A 23191-nucleotide genomic window follows, 5' to 3' on the forward strand; every position below is an offset into this window, starting at 1 on the left:
AGAAATCAAATGTGAGGTACTTTTATGATGGATTGAAAGGCTAGAGAACCAGCAAATGGACAGGACCTGCCTTTAGCCTGTTCAGCCAGTCTTTCTATCATAGCCTGCTAAGAAGTGGATTTAAAATCCTTGAGGGAGAGGGGAGGGAGAAACCTCCAACATTGTGTGTTGAGCTTCCTCCAGTGCTTTTGCAACCCCTTAAAAGTACAAAGATGCGATGGCCTGTGGAACTAGGCTGAGCATAAGGAAAGAACTTGGTTGCCTGTGCATCCCAGTACAGAAAAATACATCAAAGAAAAAAACTGGATTTCTTTGATTTTTAGTACAGTTCAATACAGTATTGAACACAGTGCATCATACATCTGAAGCCCCTGGATGGAAGGTTCTGTAAAAGATAAAGTACTGGTATCCAGAATGGGATGTTTTGCTTTGGTTTTCCTACAGATGTGTGGGAATTTGTTCCTTATACATGGGAGGGGCAGTAGTTCTGGCTGGAGATGGATAGAGTGTGTGCAGGTTCTGTGCAAGCTTCCCACCCTACCGCTCTGGTACTGCCTCTTCCCCCGCCACTCCCACAGGCACTCACCAGTTGTCCAGAAACAGGACCCAGCACACACAGAATATGATGGTAATTGGCGTTAGGACCCAGGAGGTAGCGTCCTGGAGCTGCCTGACAGTCTCAGCACAGGAGAGGGACAGAGGGAGCCTCCTCCTTTCCTGACAACTAAGCAGAGCTTCGGAGAAATCGGAGGTGGGGGGTAGGGTGACCAGACAGCAAATGTGAAAAATCGGGACAGGGGTGGGAGGTAATAGGAACCTATATAAGAAAAAGTCCCAAATATTGGGACTGTCCCTATCAAATTGGGATATCTGGTCACCCTAGTGCGTGTGTGTGTGGGTGGAGGGGGGGACAGATACAATACCTGCTCAGACTACACCCATGCCTGGCACGGGTTCCCGTGGTAACCGGATTTTTAGTGTCTGGTCACCAGTGTTAACCAGATCCCTGGCAGTGTGAGGTCCGGGAGATGCAGCTGGCTGCCAGCTGAGCTTCTTCCAACCCACCAGGGGCTGCTTTGCCTTTCCCCTCCCCTGGCCCGGCCGTGCCCCCTGCCTGAACAGTAGGGCCTAAAAATAGGAGGGCCTACGGCTATAGCCTTATTAGCCTAATGGTTAATCCAGCCCTGGGCTCCCCACAGCTTCCCGCCCAGCTCTTATCATGGCCAGGCTGTGGTTCCATGCCCCTCCGCCCCGCCAGCTGTAGCCGGGTCAGGGAGAGCCGAGCGGGCAGCTGTAGGGAGCCTGGGTCCCTCCACCTGCCCTGGGTGGGGGGCCTGGGACACGGGCAGGGGGCTGCTTTTGCCTCCACCTCCGGCAGGGGCCCCCACCCGCAATGTTCCCTCTAATTTTTTCCATCCAAGCACGGAATAAATTTTGTTATGTGCACCGAGGGATGTGTGGATGTGCACCACCAGTAGAAACAAAAAAACTAGATATAATATATATACACATCTCTACCTCAATATAACGCTGTTCTCGGGAGCCAAAAAATCTTACTGCATTATAGGTGAAACCACATTATATCGAACTTGCTTTGATCCAGCGGAGTGCGCAGCCCCGCCCCACCGGAGCACTGCTTTACCGCATTATATCTTAATTCATGTTATATCAGATCGCATTATATCGGGGTAGAGGTGTATTTAAAAGTTACCATAGGGATAATTACTCCAGCCAGGATGGGTTAGGCATTTTAGAACTCACTACTCAAAGAATTAAATTTAAGTGTAAGAGAAATAAAAATTATGAAATGCATGGACCAGTCAAAACAGTAAAAAACACACTTAGAAGGAATAAAATTACAGAGAATATATGTGCGCTGCAGGAAGTATCAACAACAATAATACAAGTACGTGTTGGGAGGTGAGTATGAAAGAGACAATGTGTGTGTGTGAACTAGAGACAGTGTGTGTGTTTGTTAGAGACAGAGACAGAGTGTGTGTGTGTCACTGTGTGAGAGAGAGTGAAAGAGAGAGAGAGACACTGACACTCTGTGTGTGTGTGTGTGTGTGCTTCCTGCTTGGGGAGTTTGTGAGAGATGCCTTGCGCTGTCTCTTTAAGGCACTCACTGAAAGCTCTCCTGCTCTGTCCTGACTCCTGAGCACTGTACCCCCTTCCCCACTCTGTGGAGATGAGGTACATCATGGGGGGAGGAAGGGGGGATGGACCAGGGAGTCTGATCCAGCTCTTTTGTTGTACACCCAGTGATTTCATTATGGGTGTGAATGCAAAGCAAATATTGGGCCTAAAGGAGATAACTATGTTAAAATCTGGATAACTTATTCTTATTCCAGCCTGTGCTTCTCATATTACATTGTGTTCTATACCGTTCAGGACGTTCCTCCTTTCTCTTTTACTGTGCCCTCACTGGACTTCCCTGATATCCCTATGGCTGTATATGTTATGCATCTGGTTGAGTATGAAATACAGTCCTTATGGAGATCTTCTCTTCTTGCCTTTTGTACCTTTTGCCTACTGCTATTGCTGAGAAATGCCGTAGTAAGATGTAAGAAAACTTGATTTCTGCACCCAAATTTGTGTTTACTTAGGTTAAAATATGACATACGATTAATTTTACCTTGAATTTTAATTTGCTCCCAAATGTACAATTAATCCTCCTGGATGACTGTCCACAGCTTTATCTTGTGCAAAGAGGTTATTTTAGCGTCCCAGTTGTATACCAGCGATCCAGGATTGCTATGCTGACTTAATTGAAGTTGGAGCTCTTGAAAAAGTAATTTATAAAATACAGAATGAAAACAAGAGAACAGTGAAGGCTGGGAGAATTTTCTTGGGCCACATTAAAAGCAGCTCGAATATTAATCTTACGAATACATGACAACTTGCATCACCAAGCTGATGACAGCACAGCTTAATAGAACATTCCACATTATCATGTGAAAAGGATCATCGGACTCAGGTTCTCAGATTTATTTTATTTTGATGGTTTATTTGTTTGGTTTTTGCTTTTTCCTTCCTGCCTCACATCTCATTTAAAATATAATAATAATAATAATAATAATAATAAACCTGGGAAGATCCATAAAGCCACTATCTGATTCTGCTTCAGTTCCTTTCTTAAGACCCACCTCTGCCATGATATCTACAAAGTGCTACCAGCTGAGAGTGTGATGGGCTGAGATCTCATGAGGTATGATCATAGGCTCATTTTATTGTTACCTCATCCTTCCATTCCTTCCATCCACTTTAAACATAACCTAAGCCCTTCCTGGTCCCGAAATCAGTGGCACTACACACATGCATAAAGTTACATACATGTATAAGTGTTTGCAGGATCAGGGCCCTAGAGTGTGAACTCTGGTGCAGTGACTGTCTTTTGACTGCATACCAGAATAATGCCAATTACAGTGAGGCTGTGTTCTTTGACAGGTACTCCAGGCACTACTGCAATATAAATAAAGAATAATAAATCTAGTGTCTTACCATGTCTTATGTGCTGGTTAAAAATGGTCTTTAATACATTTATGCCTTTGTGTATACGTCTTATTATTGTTGGACTATTTTTTGCATATTATGTGTATCAGTAATGAATACAATTTGTGAAACAAGTCTGCACATTTTTAAATGCATGTTCTGTCTCTCCCCCACCATTGTGAAAAGCACATGCCTGTTCCCACTTCTGAGAATGTTTTAATGTTCATGATTAAAGAGGTCTAATATTATTTGTGTGCCTGTGTTTTTGGGTGGGGCGATGCAAGGTGGGTTTTTTTTTGTTTGTTTTGGTTTATTTTGGGGGGGGTCTTTAGCCTCCTGTATCATGCACGTTAAAAGGGATGCTAATTTCTTTGGCGTTTCCAGCAGTTAGAGAAAGAGGAACCCGGCTGCAGGAGCACCGAACAAAGAATTGCTGCCTGTTATTAGGGAGGCAGCTATTACAACAGCAGCTGACAGCTCTGTCTCCGTCTCTCTGGCATGAGAAACTGTTGTGGATTTCACCGCGTTATTTCTAGTGAGTGACTCCGTTATTGTGGCTGATTAGCCTAGTGAACTGTGTTCACTGCGTTTTGATCTGTCCCCACCGCCCCAGCTCAATCGTTTGCCAAGCCCCGAACAGGGAACTTTTCCCTCTAAATCTTTGCTTTAAACAGCACGCGGGGCCAGGGGAGCCCTCCCCGACCCCTGCCAAACGGCAGCGGCGCGCTGCCAATGATACAACGGGGTAGTGGAAGGGACGGAGAGGTCGCTGGCAGGGAAATAAAACCAGGGGCGCCGGGTGCGCACCAAGAAGGCAGAGCTGGGCCGCGCCCGGCGCACTGAAAGGGGGGATTGGGGGCAGGGTGAGGGACCCTGTTAGGTGCCAGGTGGGAGCGGGTGACAGGGCTGCCAACCCTCCGGGCGTGCCCGGGAGGCTGCAGGAATTAACGCTTCATCGGTTAAGCTGGTGCCATGTGGGGAGGCCTCCAGGGGCAGCCCAGCCCACGCTGAGGCCCCTAAGTGGGGTGGGGGGGGTGCGCTGAATGACAAAGGGCAGCCCCGCTGCACCAGCCGCCCGCACCCTCCCTGCCCGGCACGCTCCCCTCGGCGGCCGCGTGCCCGCTGGGGCAGCATTCCAGCCGGGGCTGGGCGCAGAGGGGGCTTGGGAAGTGTAGTCCCAGCTGGAGCGCGGCCGCGGGCACGGCCCGGCGGCGCCGCACTACAACTCCCAGCCGGCGCTGGGAGGGGGGGGGGCGGGGCGACCGGCGCCTGCGCAGTCCCGGCCGCCTTGTATCCTATCGGGCCGAGCGGGGATGATGTCACCTGCAGGCTGGCGAGCGCTCGGGCGGCGGGGACGGGCGCTAGTGGAGCGGCTGCTCGGGTAGGCGGGCTGCGGAGCTGGCTGCTAAGGATGCCCGGGGTCTGCAGGTAAGGGCGGGCGGCGGCGGGCGGCTCTCCCGCCGGGGAAGCGCAGGGGCGGGCTGGGCTGGGCGAGCCCCGGGCGTGGGGGGCTGCGCCGCGCCGGGCTCTCGCTCCCAGCCCGGGGAAGCCGCTCCGCGTTGAACCGGCCGCTCCGGTTGTGGGGCCGCGGGAGGACAGCTCCGGGTCCGCGCCCGCGGGTGGCCGCCGGCGCGGAAAATGGCTGATCGCGGGCGGGTCGGGCCGGGCAGGGATGCCCCTCGCCAGCGAGGCGAGCTTGAAACCCCCGGCTCCGGGGGCTGCGGGAGCGACCCTCCTGCCGGGCTGGGGGAGCAGCTGGGGCCAATCAACCCCCCGCCTGCTCCGGGCGGCAGCTGCATCTCCGCCGGGGGCCGGCTAACAAAGGGGGCAGAGGCGAGGGACGTTCCCCTGGGCTCCGGCTTGGGCGCTGCCCCCGGGGCAGTGGCCCGCGGCCGGCCGGTCAAGGTGCAGCGCCGCGGCGAGCTGCACCTGGGCGTTAGCAGCGGAGCGGCCAGGCTCGGGCGTCCGAGCTCCAAGGGGGTGTGGCACCGGGGGGGCGCCTCGGACCCCGCCGGGGGGTGACACCCGCATGGAGGGGGCGGGGGGGGTGGCTGCCTCTCGCTAGGATCCCACCCCCCCGCAGTGCCCTGTCCAGCCCGCCGCCCCCACCCTGCCAAGCTCGCCGAGCCCAAGGCAGGGCTGGGGCTTGGCCGCGTCTCGCTTCTGCAGCCAAGTGCCGGCGGCGGCCCCGGGGAAGCCGCTGGCTCAGGCTGGGCGGAAAAGAGGCGAATCAGGTTTCCCCAGTGGGTGACACTGAAACTGCGGCTGGGTTTCCGCTCCCCGGGCGGAGGGCGAGGGCGCCGGGCTCCCGTGGGACCGAGCTCCTGGCGGCTCGCTTTGGAGCCCTGCCGGGGCAGGCGATCAGCAGCGAGCCGGGGGCGCGGAGCAGCACCTGGGCTTCTGGCTGCTCCGCATCCTGACTAGTTGTCGTCAAATCCGGAGCGAGCTGGGCTGCAGGAGAGTGTGTCTGCACGAGCAGGGGAGATGGGGGGGGGTATTATGAATCTGGTTGCTATGGTTACTCCTGCCACTGGAGCCTTTAGTATTTCCTCTGCTCTGTTATTTAGATGGGGAGGGGGGTTCTCTTGCTGATAGCTGGGGAGGGTGTGGCTAGTGGGTGTGCCCAGTGCTATGCCCATTAACCTGGGGTGTGTTTCCTACCGTGGGGGTTGACCCCCCCCTCCAGAATAGTGGAGGAAGAACAGCAGGGCTGGAGTAAACTGCAGAGCCCTGGATCTGCCTCCCCATTGTACAGACTGTGGCTTGTGCTGCCTTCTGCCCCCACTGTATCCCCATGAAACTGGCCAAAGGATGGTATATTGACATGGCTGCTGGCTCAAGCGCCTCGCCTTGGCTTGTTTGGGCATCTGTGATCTGGCCCCTATGGAGCCACCAATGAACTCCCCTGCCCCTAGCGGGCCACCTTCTGCTGACTGGAGAGGGGAAGCCACTGAATGAGAGAATAAAAATGAACAGCCAGGAGAGGGGAGAGGGAGGAGGATGGGAGAGGGAAACTGAGCGTGGTTGCTGCACTTGGACAAGTCACGAGTTGAGATGGGTTGGGGGAAGTACACGGCGTCCTCTGTCAGTGGGTTGGGAACCACTGGCCTAGCTTTTTCTCTTCCTCCCTTTACTTACCGCTCCCCCTTAGTTACTCTCGCTCCTTTGGGGGAGTGAGGATGCTGTGCCTACCTGTTTCTCTAATGGCATCTGAACAGACATGTAGGGAACATGCATGATACCCCGGAGGGTGTTTCTGTTTATCCTCCTGCCGACACAACCACTTACTGATGACTTGCGGCAAGAGGAGTGTGAGTTGGCTTTTAAACATGATTTTTACAGACATGAGGTCCAAAACTTGCTTTTCAAATACACTTTTCCTAAATCTCCAGTTGTCTGTCTGGTGGTTGGGACAGTCTGAGATACATACTGTTGCTAGAGTGTCAGCATTTATGGAGTATGAGGAAGAGTACCTGTCACCCTGCAAAATGAAAGAGATAAGGTTCCCTCCTCTGAGGACTTTGCAGTCTAACTCAGCATTACGGTAGTGTGTGGTGGAGGGAATTACTGTGCATACTAACTGTTGTTGTTTGTATTGCCATAATGAGGGTATTGTATTGTCAGAGACCAGGATCCCATTGTGGTAGGTGCTGTACAAACAGAACAAAAGAGGGTCCCACCCCAAGGGACTTACAAACGAAATTATGAAACCCCAGTGTTAGAGGGAGACTGGGTGTGTGGTTCATGCATAAGACTGGTGATCTGGAATCTGCCACAGATTTGCTCTGTGATCTGGGGTAGTCACTCAAACCATAGTTTTCAACAGTGTCCATTCATTTTGGATGCTCCCATTTTTCAATGAATAATTTGACATTGAGGACCTGATCTTTGTTGGCTTTTTTTTTAAATGTTCTATTTTTTTTAGAGGTGCTGAGTGCCTGGACCCCCAACACCTCTGAAAAATCCTGATCCCATTGAAGTCAATGGCAAAACGCTTATTAGCCCCAGTGAAGGAAAGATTTCATCCTTAGTGTCCAAAGATGAATGCCTAAAAGTAGTAGCCACTTCTGAAAGTGCTGCTCGTACAGTGTTGGACATTACAGCTTATGTGATAGGGAATGTTGACAGGATGCTGGGGCGTAAATAACAAAAACGTTAAAAAGTGGAAATTCTATTCCTTGCTTCCCCTCTAATATTATATTAAACAACTCAATGTACCAGAGGAAATCTCTCTCCCACTCACATACCTCCTCAGTTTGAGCCTTGAGCATATCTCCTAGTAAAGTAAAATGCCAAAAGATCTCTGGAGGACGTTAAAGATAGAAGAGCCATTGGTTCCGACAAGTCCCACTCTCCCTTGTGTGGCTAGATACCAGACAGAGAGGAGAAGGAAGAGGTGTAGCTGTTGGGGCAATGACCCAGATGATGATGGAAGAGGACAAAATTATAGTTGTTTCATTTTCTAACTCGAATCTCAAACCAGTCATGATCCATTCAGATGCCTCAGCTGTCCCATTCTGCCAATTTGTCCTCTAGAGGTTGATTTTGATATTGCATGTTAAATCTCTTGATACTGATTGTTCCAGTTCTTTGTGAGCCATAAATATGTCTCCTTCCACTTTCTGCAAGTGAAAGTTACAAACTACATTTCTTCATAGCAGTGAGTTTCTGCAAAGGGGATCAGTGAATTATCTTCCTGCAAGCACTGAATTTGTCAGTTTCATGATGATTAAATTAGTCTCACTGTGTCAGAATCTGTTACCTGAGTCAGATCAAATTTGCTCCTCAAACTGGCAGATTGAACTATGTATGGTATTTATTTTTAAGCCAAACGCACATCCCATATTACTCTTGATTAATCAATTACAGAAGACTAGGAAAACCCCAAGTATAGTACAAAACATGCAGGTATTGTGTCTACACTGAATATGTTCTGTTTGCAATTGCCTTATATTGGAACAAAACAGCAAAAGGAACTTCAAGCTTTTCAGTTCATTTTGTAACTATGACCGTGGTCTTCCAAGGTGCGACTTCAGTGGCAGCCGAAGGCACTCAGTGCTTCACGGTTCTGTGCCCTGCTTGCTCCTGGGTTTATTTGTGGGTGGAGTCAGCCCCTTCCTCTGCTGTTGCTATAGGAAGTCCTTCAGATTCCATCAGCGAACCAGGCATACATCCAGTTTTAGTATCTGATTTAGACCCTGTGCTGGCCCCAGTGAAGTAAACAGGATGGGTAGAGTGTAAAGTACTGTAGAATTTGTTCCTTAATACTTTAAACCGAATAAAACCAGTCTTGATCTGAGGCTCCTCCCCCCCCCTTTCAGTTCACTCTCTGCTAACGCTTCTGTGGCACTCTAGACAGCTTTTAGATTCAGAAGATGGGAAGGAGGCGTGGGCGAGACAGCAAGTCTGACTGGGTTATGTTTATCTCTTTGCTTGTTTCCCTTCTGAGCTGTCATTGTTTCTATGCACCTCCCAGCTGAGAAGTCCCTCCCATTGAAAACACTCAGGAGGTGCAAAGATATTCAGTACTCCGCTTCTTGCAAATCTTGTTTACCTGCTGGTCAGGAGCATAACCCCTGCAGTCTAGATTCCTCCAAGTGCCAGGACTTCCTGGACTTGCTTCCCTTTACATGCTCTATCAGCTGCTGAAAAAACCAGTGGGAACCTGGGAGGGGAAGGAGGGCTATGGAGTGTGTCAAGCAAAAGTTTGGGTTTTTTTGGGCAGAGAAAAGGAGCAGAATGTGTGTAGTTAAACTTATCTTATCTTCCCTGATAAATCTGCAACTCTTGTTGGGCTTTTTAGTAGGAAAAAAGCTTTTACCCCAAAGTTGGAAGCCTTGGAATTGAATAAAGACACCACATTATTACATATTTTTTGTGGGGGCCGACCCAGATTGATGTTGTTGTAGACTTTTTCCGAGGTTCCAGTTATAAAGGGTTAATGATTCAGAGCTGTTTTTAATAAATGGTTAGCGTTCACTAGGTTGTTTATAACCCCTTCTGCTGATGTGCATATAATCATCTCTAACACAAGCTGAGATGTCTAACATGCTTATTATAACATCTATAAATTTACTAAGCCCATTATGTTAAGGCTCCTTTCATAAAGTGTGGTTCTTTTCCCTCCCTGGTATTCAAATATATGCTTAAATAGTTAGCATTGGTCATTCCTATTTCTCTTAAGTGTTTACAACATAAATTGTCAATCTTCATATCTTTCAAGAGAGTTCTGGGCTGACTTGCAGTGTCAGAATGTCCTTTCCAGCAATGCTTCAAGTATTCATGGCTTTAATTCTTTCATGTGCTACCAGCAGATAAAGTCAAAGCTCCCAGCTGTCATCTTGGGTGATTTCTGAAGCCTGCTTGACAAGATTTCTCCAGGCTTCTTTCGCAAACGAGGATTTTGTTGGACACTTGGATTCCTGGCTTGACTGTCATAATTAAATAATTGAACTTTTCCAAAAGTTGCAACTCCCATGAATCAACTCTTAATGCCATGTTAAGCAAGGTGTGCTTCCTCTGTTGTAATTGAATATGACTTAACCAGAGCTATTAAGTATGCTGTTTAAAATGCACCCCAGATTTAAAAAAAAATACTATTTTACTTTTTAAAAAAGATCTGCATTTTATTGTTGAGCTAAAAAGCTCTAATGGATGCATTTCCAGGTGCTGTTAGTTTCATGCTTTAAAATTCAGTTCATGTCCTTGCTGGATTTTTTTAAAGATAATGTGTGTGTGGTTGCACTTCGTAACAAATAAACGATGGGCTATAGAAAGAGGCATGATTTAATCTTGGGATTGGAGATGAAGCTAGGAATGCTCAAAGTTTCCAGTTCTGATACTGATTCTGTCCGGGGCTTTGGACAAGTTACTTGAACTTGTTGCTTTGGTTTCCCTATCTGTATAACTTAGATTATAGGACTTGTCTGCCACGTGGGAGGGATGTGAGGATTAATTAGTAAGTGTTTGTAGAGCAGTTAAGTAGGTGAGTATTAGCTTGATTTAACAATTGCATTAGTCCCTCCTCCAGTTGCTCTATCTCTAACATTCCATTTAATGCAAGAACTCCTACGGAGCAGATTACAAAACTGTTGGTTTTGATTTGCTCTCCTGCCCCTCCTTGGTATGTGAGGTTGCAATTTGTACAACATACTCTTTGCTAATAAGGAAGGTGGGGAGGGGGTGCGAAGAGGGAGGGAGGTTGCTCACCTTTAGCTAGGGACAGGTGGTATTATTTGTATTACCATACACAGATCTAAGAGCCCCAGTCCATAGTCTAGAACCCCCTTCTGCAAGGCACTGTATAAAGAGAACAAAAGACAGTTTCCCCCCCCTCCCCCCGAAGAGCTTACTATTGAAGTATAAAACAAGAGTCAGCAGATGGATGCAGACAGACTGACAGGAAAGTGCAAGGAAACGGGACAATATTGGTGAGCATGGTAGGCAGTCATCTTTGCACCAGCAGCCTAACAGTTGTCAAGTGGGTTTTTTTTGGATAGGCATCACAGCAAAGAAGAGAGGAGGAGGGTTCTTGGAGGAGGAAGTAGTTTTTGGGGGTGTTTATGGGGAGCTCTGCCCAAGCACGAGGGGCACCGTGGCAGAAAGGTGCTTGTTTGAACATGTCACACAGCAGGCCATGGTGACTGGCATCATGAGACAATCCGAAGTAGGAGTCGACATCCTTGATAGTCCATGCGAGGGAAAGGCTTTGAAAGTGAAGACTAGCAGCTTGTGACTGAGAGAACCCCTGTACCTGTGATAGGGGAGGAGGGAATGGAAGGCAAGTTGGGGGAGGGGGAAGGCCAGGTTGTGTCCTGTCAGTTTTCACTTGGAAGAAATGGAGAACTTTTGCAGAGAGAGTGGTGGAGGCAGGAGGAGGTTGGATGCGGGTGGGATGTGGAGGGGGCATTTGAAGACTAAGTTGCTGCGGTGAAGAGGTGTCTGGGATTCAGTTAAACTGGAGAGGCAGAGCTATGTAGCAAGGGAGATGACAGCACTGGGGGAGGAGAGGACGAATATGCCCTGGAGGAAGTTAGCCTGGTCACGGGATTTCTGCCAGGGATGCTCTGCCGAGCATGAGCCGGAGTGGAGGAGGTGGGTGTTGATGGCAAATGAGGATTGGCAGGGTGGATCTTGTCATGGAAGAGAGAGAATCAAGGCTGGAGGAGGAGTGAAGCATGGACAGAATCAACAGCCAGACTGGCGGCAGAAAGGGAGGAGAGGGCAGAAAGCAGACGAGAAGTCCTCAGTGTGGTGGACTGGAAGTCCCAGAATGGCCAAGGGACAGAGGGGTGTGATGTGGGGGTGACGGGTGATGCAGAAAGAGGGACCAGTGATGCTCAGGGAGGGGAAATGCAGCAAGTGAGAGAGCCGTGCGTGGGGGCGACCAAGTCGAGTGAACAGTCCTGTTGGTGAGTGGCAGGGTCAAACCAAGAGGTGAGGAATGAGGGGATGTGCAGTTAAGGATCAGATGGGTCATCCACATGAAAACTGAAGTCACTGAGGACACGTGGGAGATTCTGAGGAGAGAAAGGGAGAGTGCCAGGGGTCTAAATCAGGCAGGAAGGCTGATGGGGAGGAGTTGGGTGGACAGTAGATGACCTGTTACCCTCCCCTAGGGATTCAGCCAGTAGAGATGCCAACTCTCATGATTTTATTGTAGTCCAGTAATTATTTTATTTAAGCTCCCAGGGCCCGGAGTCCTGTGACTGTGAGAATTTCAGCTTTCCTTTAAAAAGAAACAAACAAACTCCTAGCCCTTATGGTTACAGAGCAAAACCTCAGTAAAGAACATAATGCCCTGTAAGCATTCTGAAGGTAAATGAAAAGAACTCAAATGTATTAGTGTTTGTTAAAATCTTGTGGCTTTTAAGACAATCTCCTGATTATTGGAATGCTTGGGGTTGGCAATACTGGGCTTTAAACTGTAGTCAGGCATTGACAGGTGGCTTTGCAGAAGCTGCGTTTGAGCAGGAGGGAGGGAGGAGATGCATCGAATGGACGCAGCATTCCAGTGTCTTGGCCTTGCCCACTCCAAGTGCAGCACTTCCTCTTGGACTCTCCGGCGCTGCGGGGCTCTGGCGACCCTTGCACCTGGGGCCGTGGAGCCCATTTTTCTCATCTGAAAGAGAATAGAGAGAGTAACACAGTGGCGTGTGGATTTCCCTAATAGCCATTTCATACTCTGGGTTTGTGTACACTGGCATTCAAAACTGTTCACCAGCTTCCCTGGAAAACCGCCGGTGCTTTGCCCCCCCCAGATCACTGCCCTGAAGGCTGTGGCCACAAGAAAACCCCGTGGCGGATGCATGCAAGAAATGCTGCTCTAGAAGCAGTGTTTACACTCCCAGGCAGTTAATGCTTGGCAACCAGCTGTCTGGTATCTTGAACAGAACGATGGTGCTTGGAAATGCAAGAGTCTATTTTAAACACCAAGCAGTGGAAGATTTTAGGGTATTGAAACATTCAGAGACTTTAAGACCAGAAGGGATCATTAATGATCAATTAGCCCGGCCTCCTGTATCAAACAGGCCAAACCATTTCACCCAACAATCCCTGCATCAAGCCCTTATCGTGTGGTGGAACTAGAGTGCTCTATTCAGAAAGGCATCCAGTCTTGATATAAAGACTTCAAGTGATGGCAAACCCACTCCATCCCCTGGTAAGCTGTTACGTTGATTAGTTACCCAATGGCTTAAGGAGCAAATTTTTAATCTCTAGTTCAAATTGATTTTCCTTTGGCTGCTAGCTGCTGGGTCTTGTTATGCCTTTGTATGCTAAATTAAGGAGCCCTCCATTGTTGGAAATCTCCCCACTTATAGACGGTGGTCAAGTCACCTCTTAACCTTCTTGTTAAGCTAAAGACATTGAACAGCTCAAGGTTCACTATAAGGCAGGTTTCCCAGACCTGAGTTCATTTTTGTAGCTCTTTTCTGAACCCTTTTTGTTTATTTTTTTTTTCAATGTCTTTACAAGCCCCAGCAGCCATTACCTCTTGCTGGGTATGGGTGCTGTCATAGTGCGGCTAAAGGCCTTCGTTACAGGCCCTTCTGCATGGCCTTTTTGGAAGAAATGGCATCTTCCTCCAAGTATTTCTCAGCACACCTACTCCACTGAGTGCTCTTGGAAGGAATCCTAATGGGAGAATTCCACTCCAGAGGAAACTGAGCTCCAGTGCATGAACGGGGCCTTACAAATTATTTAAGAGCAATTTACCTTGTCAGACAAGTGGCTTCACGTCTTGCTTATCAAAAGGAATGTAGATGGCAATACTTAACTATGCACATCTAGCTGCTGGATGGTTAACTAAATCATGTCTTCCATGTTTGTACTGGTTAGCGAGCTTCAATTCAAGCTTATTGGCCCAAGTAGTTCCTTGTCTCACACCGGAGGTTTGGGGCTAATCAGGTGAAGTTAATTATTATCACAGACACGTGTCTCTTTTTACAATGAAGTACGTTCTGTGAGGTCTAACCTCTAGCACCCATTGAAGTCAATGACATACATCCACCAGCATAAATGGGAAGAAGATGGAGCCTGATGTGTTTCGCTGATCATAGTGTGATGTGCTCCAATGAAAAATAAGGCTGTCTTTCGGCATCTGTGCCCACTGAAATACCGAGACTGGCTAAATACTGCCCCTGCCCATGAAGAGAGACACTTGAGGTGAACAGGAGAAATGGGGCCACCTCTTCTAAACTCTACTGGAACCCTCTGATATAGGGACTGTCACACCACTCCTTTCCCTGCTGCAGAGGTAGTAGTGAAAAAGACATGACTAGGACCTGGTGTCATGCTGACTTTCTGCTGAGGTTTTGTCCCTTTAGAATTGTGTCTAGGAGACAATGTCGTGCCCTGCCCCCAAATCAGTGGAATACAGAGGAGAGCTTTGATTGACCTTGTCACCATGTCCCTGTGTTCTACTCTGTGCAGATTAGCCGTGCTGCCCTCCCCTGGATCTGGCACATATTTCCCCAAAAAGGTGATGTCTAGTGTTTCCACTGAGCTCTCTGCCAAGATTGAATGGATAGGACAAAATATTACTACCCAGCATCCTCTTAAACTCAGCAGAACTTCCTAAGATATATCAGGGTTTTACAGAAGGAGCTGCTGATGCTTATTAGAGAATACCACAGGAACATCATAGGGTATGTCCACACTGCACTTAGATACTCAGCTGGCCCGGGCTTTCAGGGCTCAGGCTAAAGGGCTATTTGTGGTGTAGGCGTTCAGGCTCGGGCTCCCTACCTCATGGGATCCTAGAGCCCAGGATCAAACCCAAGCATCTATACCACAATTAAACAGCCTGTTAGCCTGAGCTCCGAGAGCCCGCAGGGTGTCCAGCCACAGGTGTCTCATTGCAGTGTAGACATACCCATAGCCTGCCTCTGTGCTATACTCAGCTGGTTATTTTGCATCTCTTCCTGCTCTTCATACAAATGTTGCCTGCCATAAACGGGCTCTTCTGAGTTCGTTTCCTTCTGCTGCTTATTTTTCACCTGCCATTTACATTTGTCAGTGACAACATAATCATCTCCGTAGCAATTGATTGGAAAGTCATAAAGCAGAGACTATGGCTTGAGGGGGGGAATTAACCACAGTGGGAGGAAAGCAGGTGAAAATAGGGCATATGAACTGCTTACGCTGTTGGGTGGCGGCTAAGTTTCCCATCATGCATCAGCAGTCAGCCTTTATTATACGATGTTTGGACAGTGTGCTAAAGGCTGTTGTAAAGGGCAGAGCTGCTTCAATATTATCCATAGAATTCTCTGGGCTCCTGCACTGGTCCATGCGAAAGCAACCCACAGTGGGAAGATGAGGACTGTCCCGGACATGGAAACATGAATTGCTGTGGAAATGGAATGCATGAGAAAGTCAGGATGAAAATTACTATAGGGAAATATAAATTGCTTAGCCAACTCTCGGCCAAACCCTGAGGGGCATGTCGGGGGGAGGGCTGGCTGATGACAAGAGCCCAGAGCAGTCTATGCTTGATGATCTTCCGATGTAATGGCATTCAGGTTGTTCATTACAAATCAGCATAGATTAGAGCAGCCTTTAGGCTGCTAGAGGCCAGTTTGGCTCCCAGCCAGTCGCAGGATTGGGAAGGCAGGTCGAAAGGCAATTTGGAGCTGCTTGCCCCCACCCGCATGGAGCTTTGCTACGGCACAGCTGCCGAGGTAGTCCTGCATTTTGAATGGATGGCTGCTTGTAGTGTTGATCCTTTCTGGTCCAAACACATTTGGGTGATGCTACCTTCCATCACGGTCTTTCTGCCATCTAACTTGCTGCTGTTCTCTAGCTGTTACCTGTTGGCTTTTCTTTGCAAACATATAAGAACCTAAAAGGATTTAGTGCTGGTCTCAGGGGCTGTGGCGTAATCCATTTGTCTGTCTGGAACGCTGTCTGAACGAGCATGTCTTGTTTGCCCCTCCCAGTAAATGGATGGGATTTAAAGGAGCTGTAAACTCTTGTATGACTCTATGAAACGTCTCTGCTATAAGTAAGGGACATACAGCTAAGGGACGTACAGCTGTTTCCTTCAAGGATGCTTGTGTGTATGTAAGTGGCTGTAAATCTGTTAATTTAAAGACTTCTATTCCATGACTGCCAGGGACCCCTCATTTTAACATTCCTTCGTGTTTGCTGCTTTTGCTCTTTGGTCGGCACAGTGTTATCTCCTGATCTGGGATGAATGCAGGCTTGTGTGAGGGGCAAATGTGTCCTTGAAAATTTGTGTACCCTTTTCAGGCCCACCTTGATGGAAACTCTGTTTGTGAATGCAGACACTTTACTCAGTGCAGTGCCCATGGAAGAGGGACTGTTTGAACTATACTAATCCCTGTTGCCTCCAGAACAACCTTGTTTACAAGAGATGGTATTTAAATGTGTATCCTGGTAAAATATCTTGCGTAACTGATTTGCGTGCTAGACACCAATGTGTGCAAGTGTTTGATTTTAAAACCAAACATGTTCTCGAACGCAGGAGTTAGTCCATATACCTTCTTCCTTGTTCTGAAATATATCAAGACATTTTTTAGGAGGTTGAAGGCTCTTCTGGGCGTATTGTTCCATTTTTGAACTCCCAATTATTTTCTATGAAGATTGTCTGCCTGGCAAATTGCATATGAAATAACTGTGGCTATGAAACCACCAAAAACTCAACTAATTGCATAGGACAAAAAAAAGGAAACATTTTTATAGCACATTAAATACTGTAATCTGTGCAGTCAATGTACTCTCTGATCCATAGATGGAAACTAATTTTTTTTTAATATTCATAGTTTTCTGGAACTTACTTTTGTCGTAAATTCTATTCTTCCATTTGTGAGGCGCACAAACATTTCTTAACCCACGAATGGAGCAAAACTGCATGTAATTGTTTAAAATTACATGAGACATGTAATATACCGAAAATCAAATTATATAATCTTTGAATTAATAAAGCATATAATTTCAGTGCAGGAAATCGGATGTCTAGTCTCCTCAGATGACACATTATGCCCTTATGAGAATCCTGTAGAAAATGGTAACCTTTCTGTAGTTTGAGATGGCCTATGGTTTGTGGGGGAAAAAAAGCCTTCTCTAATAAATGTACAGGAATTGTATCCCAGCTATACAGTTTCATAAGGTGACTGAAAAATCCCATAGAAAAGAGATCATTTTCTAAACTCTAGTTTTGTGGGTTTCCATAGAATCCTGCAAAGTTAAATCATTATTAAATTCTATAGGGCTCTTCCATATGGCTAGAGGCTTTAATAAATCAGTGTACTGTTAGTCTTTCTCTAATATAACATTAACTGGAAGCTAATATATTTCTTCTGTTAAGTGATGTGTCAAGGTTGGTGCATATGTTACCCCAGTGCTTGTGAAGTGTTCTACAGAGAGCTGGTTTGGAAAATGGTGGTGGCTTTCTTCCCCTACAGAAAATGTTGAGTCTCAGTTTTTCACTGAGGGGGAAAAAAAAAATACTTCAACTGAAAACCACAACAGTTTGATTCGGAAGTGCTGCTGCAGTGCCTTATGGGAGTTGTGGTTCAGTTGTCTTATGCCCCCGTTCTGTATGGGCCAAGTTCCCTGGTTGGATTATGTTGTCCATTGTCCGCCCCGTTGGTGAGGGGAAGTGGTGTGTAATGGTGGTTGCAATCCAGCTGGGGAGTCCAACTAATAGAGGAGAATGGGGATACGAGACAACCGAACTACAACTCCCATGAGGCACCATGGTGGCATGTCTGATTCAGATATATTTCAGTTTTCATGTGTTTGGCTTTTTGACGACAAAACCCAATTTTTTTGGCAGAAAACACACACTAACTTGTTGGCTGTGAAGAGCATAACTCGGTTGAAATCCAATTTTCTATCAAACAGTTTCAACAGAAAATTTTCAACAGCCCCATGTGCTATACCTGTCACTGCTAGCTTCATGTTGAGCCCTGGGAACCCTGCAAGGGGGTGGGTCTCTGGGCTCGAACGTCTACACAGCAACTTTTAACCCACAAGCCCAAGTCAACTGACTTCGGTTTGGAGACTTGGTGCCTCGTGGTGGTGATAGTGGTGTAGATGTACCAAGTGATTCTAGGCTATTTCACAGGGGAAAAGAAGTCGTAATCCTCACCCAACACCCATTTCAGCATCTTTGCTGCTTTTGCAGCCCTGTCATTTAGCTATTGTATAATTTCTAATAGGCAATTATGAGAATGGCTTTTATGTTCTTATATAAATTATTGTACAGCAATTTGAGTGGGCGTGGGTGCCAGGGGAACTGGTAGTAAACCTCCCACTCTGTGTGTTTAAGAAATTTTTATAACAAAACCAATACTTTTTTGAATTATATAAAAACTAGGAGTATTTGCCTCCCAGGAGAGAGAGATTCCAGGGGGCTGGGGTTTTAGGTGGCATATTTGCATAGAAGCAGAGTGTTCTGTCTATCTCTGCATTTATACTCACTCCCATCAACCATCATAGCATTTCATCACCTTACGGTCATTGATGAATGTAGCCTCTAAGCACCCCAATGCGGTAGGGAGAGAGTGCAGAGGGAACTGAGGCATGCATCACTTAAGGGCCTGATCCAAAGTCTGTCAGTCAATGGGGTTCGTTTCCCATTGGCTTTGAACAAGTCTTGTAGCACCTGATCAAAAGGCGCACAGGCTGGGAAGTGGACCCATATTTCCTGAGTGTCGTTTGTTTGACAGTACCAAGGGAAAACGTGCATCTAGTTGAGGAAATGTCAATTTGCAGTGGAAAGGATGGGAGGCCATCTGTTATTAAAATGTAACTTTAAAGAATTCTCATTAGCTATTGTTTAAAGAAACTGAAATAGCTGTTCATTAGGTATAGTGTATTTCAAATGTGAAGCAGAAGAGAGACCGAGCAGTTTTCTTTTCTAGCGAATCTACTTTTTAAAACACACAGTCGTCTTGTTCCTAATTCACTATCTAGTAGCTGTTACTCGTTTTAAGGACACACACAAAAACGTGCTCCTGAAATATTACATTCCTTCTAGCATCTCTTTCTTCTTCAGTTGGAGCTTACAGAGCATAATGGGCAGATTAACAACTGTATGTGTGGAATAGCCCATCTTTGTGCAGGTCTGGCTAAAATCCAATTAAGTTTGTCCTGATCTCTAAATAAGATTTTTGTCAAATGTCTTTATCCAACTGCAGTGTCACTATCCACTAATAGATAGAGGGATTAAAATAGCTGATGGTGTAGACTGTATGCTGGATAAATATAGAAGCATTTAGTTCTGGTTGAGAGTTCTGTAGGTGCATAAACTTGTCTCTCTTCAGTTGTTTTTGCAGCTTGATTTCCTAGGATTAAAATCTTTGGTTACTTACTTATGTGTGAAACACAAGTATAGCACAGCAGATGTAGGGTCTTACCAAAAGCCCGTTGTACAAAATGAAAGTCTCCTAACTGATTTTGGTGGCCTGTGGATCAGGATATTAATGCAGCCATCCACTTGACAGATATGGTGGGGGGAATAGATCAATGGTTTGAGCATTGGCCTGCTAAACCCAGGGTTGTGAGTTCAATCTTTGAGGGGGCCAGTTAGGAAACTGGGGTAAAAATCTGTCTGGGGATTGGTCCTGCTTTGAGCAGGGGGTTGGACTAGATGACCTCCTGAGGTCCCATCTAACCCTGATATTCTATGATTCTGTACTATCTGGTGCATAACTGTGTAATTCTATAATGCCAAATAGGAAGGCCAAGACTTTCAAAACTGACTAGTGATTTATTTTTTTTATTGCCTAACTTGAGGTACCATTTTTTAAAGGGGGCTCTCTCTTTTTTCCCCAGAAAGTGCTGGAAAATCAGGTCTCATTAAGGTACTTCAAGTTGGGCAGAACCCTGGATCATTAATCACCTTTTGAAAATCTTTGTCTAAAGAGTGCTTGGTTAAAGTGACTCAGCTTTTGATATCAGCTATGATAGAATGGTTTGCCTGTGTAGTACTGATTATAGTGTGTAATAGTGCAGCAAGCCTTGCATTTTGTGTCATAGCCTTGACTGGAAAGAAATCCAAACACAAACTGTCTAGATGTGAGCATTTGCTAAGATTACCCTAAATGTTTACTCCATACACAAGAGAAACTAGTTCTGTGATCACTTTTAAAATTAAAAAAACGAAGATGCATTTTATACTGTTCTCTGAAGGTACTGCTATATTTTTTCCCTTATATTTCTAGATCATGATGTAGAATTGCAAAGTTGTATGGTTTTTAATCCAGGCAAACTGGAAAACAAGTGCCCCATTTTTTTTTTAAGGTTGGAAACATTTATTTTACAAATTTAAAGTAAGAAACTGATGATATAGAGAACCGCATGAAACATAATCACCTTATCTATTGCATTGATGCCCTATGTCTTATCTACCTGCCCAGGTAATAAGAGAAGGAAGGATATAAGACAAACTATAATTCCATCTATTTAAAATGAGCAGAAGAACCGACCATCTGATCACTGCCATTAATCTGATCACTGTTGCATTTGAGGTATCCTTTATGGTGCTTATATATAATGGGATGTGGCTCAGTCCAACGTGAACTGGACACGTACGATGCCAACACTTCACTGTGACACTCATAGAGGATCATGTCTCAAGTGTTGACATGTTTTGTAGATGGTGGGTCAATTGCTAGATTTCAGATATCACTTATTTCATTGGCCGCTAGGTCATACAATAATGCACCTTTGTAAAACACAGAGGAAAGAACCACTGACGCAGTGGTTTATGTTAGATCAGATATAGTAGACTTACGAGCCAGTCTAACATTGCCATGTCTCTTTATTCTGCATGGGTCACTTCTCCATCAACCTGCTTCTCGAAGACTGGAATTTCTGCTCTTAAATTACTTGTGGAAATATTTTGCCTTTTAAAAAATATAAAAGCCAGGTAGGAGGTATGAAGACATGGATTTCAAGACTTGAGAGATTCCAGCTCATTAGGGCTGCTTTCAGGCCCCAGTTCAGCGAAGCACTGAAGCATGTGCCGAACTTTAAGCGTGTGTGTAGTCCCGTTCACGTCAATCCATGCTTGTTCTGTGCAATGTGATACTTGAGTTGTACATCTAAGGGGAAAAATGAGAATAAATCTGAAGTGTTGTCAGCCCATTTCTATAACAGACACGTTTATTTACTTGAACGCCTTCTGCTAACGAATGCAAAGTGAGTGACTGTCTTTACTGAGATCTTGTAATGTTTCAGAATGGATGTGGCAGATGGCCAAACAGTCTTTCGGTGATTTGAGCGGCTGTTATGGGTAAGTCAACCCATGCTACTCCTGGCTCTGTTAGCAACTTTGTCTTGTGAAGTCCATGACTGAAAAACCAAGATGTTTAACACTAGTAAGAGGTAAAAATGCTCTGTAGCAGGCCACACCAGTGCTTATATTTATCCAGGGGGCAGGAGCTTGCGTCCTTTCCCAGACTCCTTCCTGTTATTGTGGGTCTGAGCAAGAGCCGGGAGGTGATATGACATGGCTGTCACAGCCGGTGGAGACACTCTTTACTCAGCAGAAGAATCTAATAATACCCCAAGCGTTTACTATGTCTGTTACCTGAGCCCAAACAAGCCACAAGGAAGGAATCGGGTGTCATTGACGGCCTGAACATAGGAAGCATGCAGTGCACCCAGTGCAGATGTCCTCAGCCCAGTGGGGGGGAATATCCTGGCCTTTCTCTTTTGTCGGGGAAGGAGATGGTGTACAGCCCAAAAAGGGGTGGAACAGTGCTGGCTCTACTGCAGGGCATGCGATGCAGAGGGATAGACAGGATGCAGACAGCCCAGAAAGGGAAGTTCTGCTCCCTGGGTCTAGTGAAGTAGAGTAATGGTTCTCAGACTTTTTTTTTTTTTTTCACGGACCACTTGAAAATTGTGACGGTCTCGGCGGACCACTTAATGATCTTTCCAAATGTTGTTTGTACCGTTGGCTAACTATTGTAAAGCGCTTTGGATAAAAGTGCTATATTAAAAATAACTTAATAATAATTAACATTTTTGTTCTACAAATAAAAGCACACAACCCATGTTTTAATATCTGTAGTCTGACCTTTCTAATGCAGTGGATGTGCCCTCTCTCCCCTGCTGCAGCAGCCCCAAGCTGGGGCTGGGAAGGAGGAGGGGGATCTCTCTGGCAGCTGCAGCCCTGGAGCTGGGGAAGGTTGTCTCTTTCTCTGGCTGCCCGCAGCCTGGCATGTCCCAAATTCCCCCCACCGCCTTTTCTCACCCCACTGCCCCCTTCCACCTACCTCCTATTCCCCCCCAAGGCCACCACCTCACCTTACACGTGTGTCTTTTCTAGGGGCCAGGCACCTAATTAGTAGGTTCATTTATTAATTCCCTGAGCCACTGCAGAACCCTCTGGGCAAATCCCGGTCTTTGCTAAGTAGAGGACCTTAGCCTCTAGATGGGAGCCCTTCTAGAACAGCGTATGTAAGGCAACGAGGAGCCTTCATGCCTATCCCGCTGCCTAGCCAGGGTTGAACAGTCCTTCGCTATATACAAATATTTTCCCTTTAAAGCTGCCCAGGAGCAGAACTCTCCTCCTTCTCATCTCCCACATGCCACCAGATTGTGGAGGGCAAATGTGTGAGACTTGGGCGATGGGAGACAAATTCCTGGGGGCAGCACGGATTAAAATGACTTTAGTGTGGTGGGTGCAAATCTCTTCAAGTTCTGTTTACTTACCACTGCCACCACCCAAAAAAATAAATAAATAAATAAAAAAGCCTGCCAGGCTGGGGCTACTTGGACTCAAACGATTGCCAGTCCAAACTGCAGTTGGCTAACTTCACACTGACTCTGGAGGGAGAGCGCCCCGTGTCGGAAAAGCATCTGAGTGCTAAGAGCTGAGGTTTTTTTCTGGCTTGTCCTAACCCAGGTTCAGAATGCAGTCAGTCTAGGCCGGAGGGTTTGCTCTGACAGAAGCAGACTGGTCAATCTATAACAGTGAGGAGTTATAGCTCTGGGTTTATGAGGGAAACTGATGTCTGAAAATGTGCTAATACGGATCACATTGGGCTGCAAAGGCAGTGACAGACTGTCAGGCTAGAGCAGAGGCTCTCAACCTTCCCAGACTACTTGTCATGTGTACCCCAAGTTTCACCTCACTTAAAACCTATTCACTTACAAAATCAGGCATAAAAAGACAAGTGTCACAGCACACTAGGGCTGAAAAACTGCTCACTTTCTCATT

At 46.7% G+C, this 23191-nt stretch overlaps 1 protein-coding gene across 2 annotated transcripts in view; it reads left to right on the top strand.

Annotated features, from left to right (window-relative positions):
• Positions 1-4781: 4781 nt before the first annotated feature.
• DAAM1 (dishevelled associated activator of morphogenesis 1) overlaps positions 4782-23191 on the top strand; it is a 165487-nt gene continuing 147077 nt past the window's right edge. For both annotated transcript variants that reach the window (XM_045014066.1, XM_045014068.1), the window contains exon 1: positions 4782-4920. The gene's annotated coding sequence lies outside the window, so the exon portion shown is untranslated. The remainder of the gene's footprint in view (positions 4921-23191) is intronic.

This window comes from Mauremys mutica, chromosome 4 (genome assembly GCF_020497125.1).
Source record: "Mauremys mutica isolate MM-2020 ecotype Southern chromosome 4, ASM2049712v1, whole genome shotgun sequence".
Taxonomy (NCBI): Eukaryota; Metazoa; Chordata; order Testudines; family Geoemydidae; genus Mauremys; species Mauremys mutica.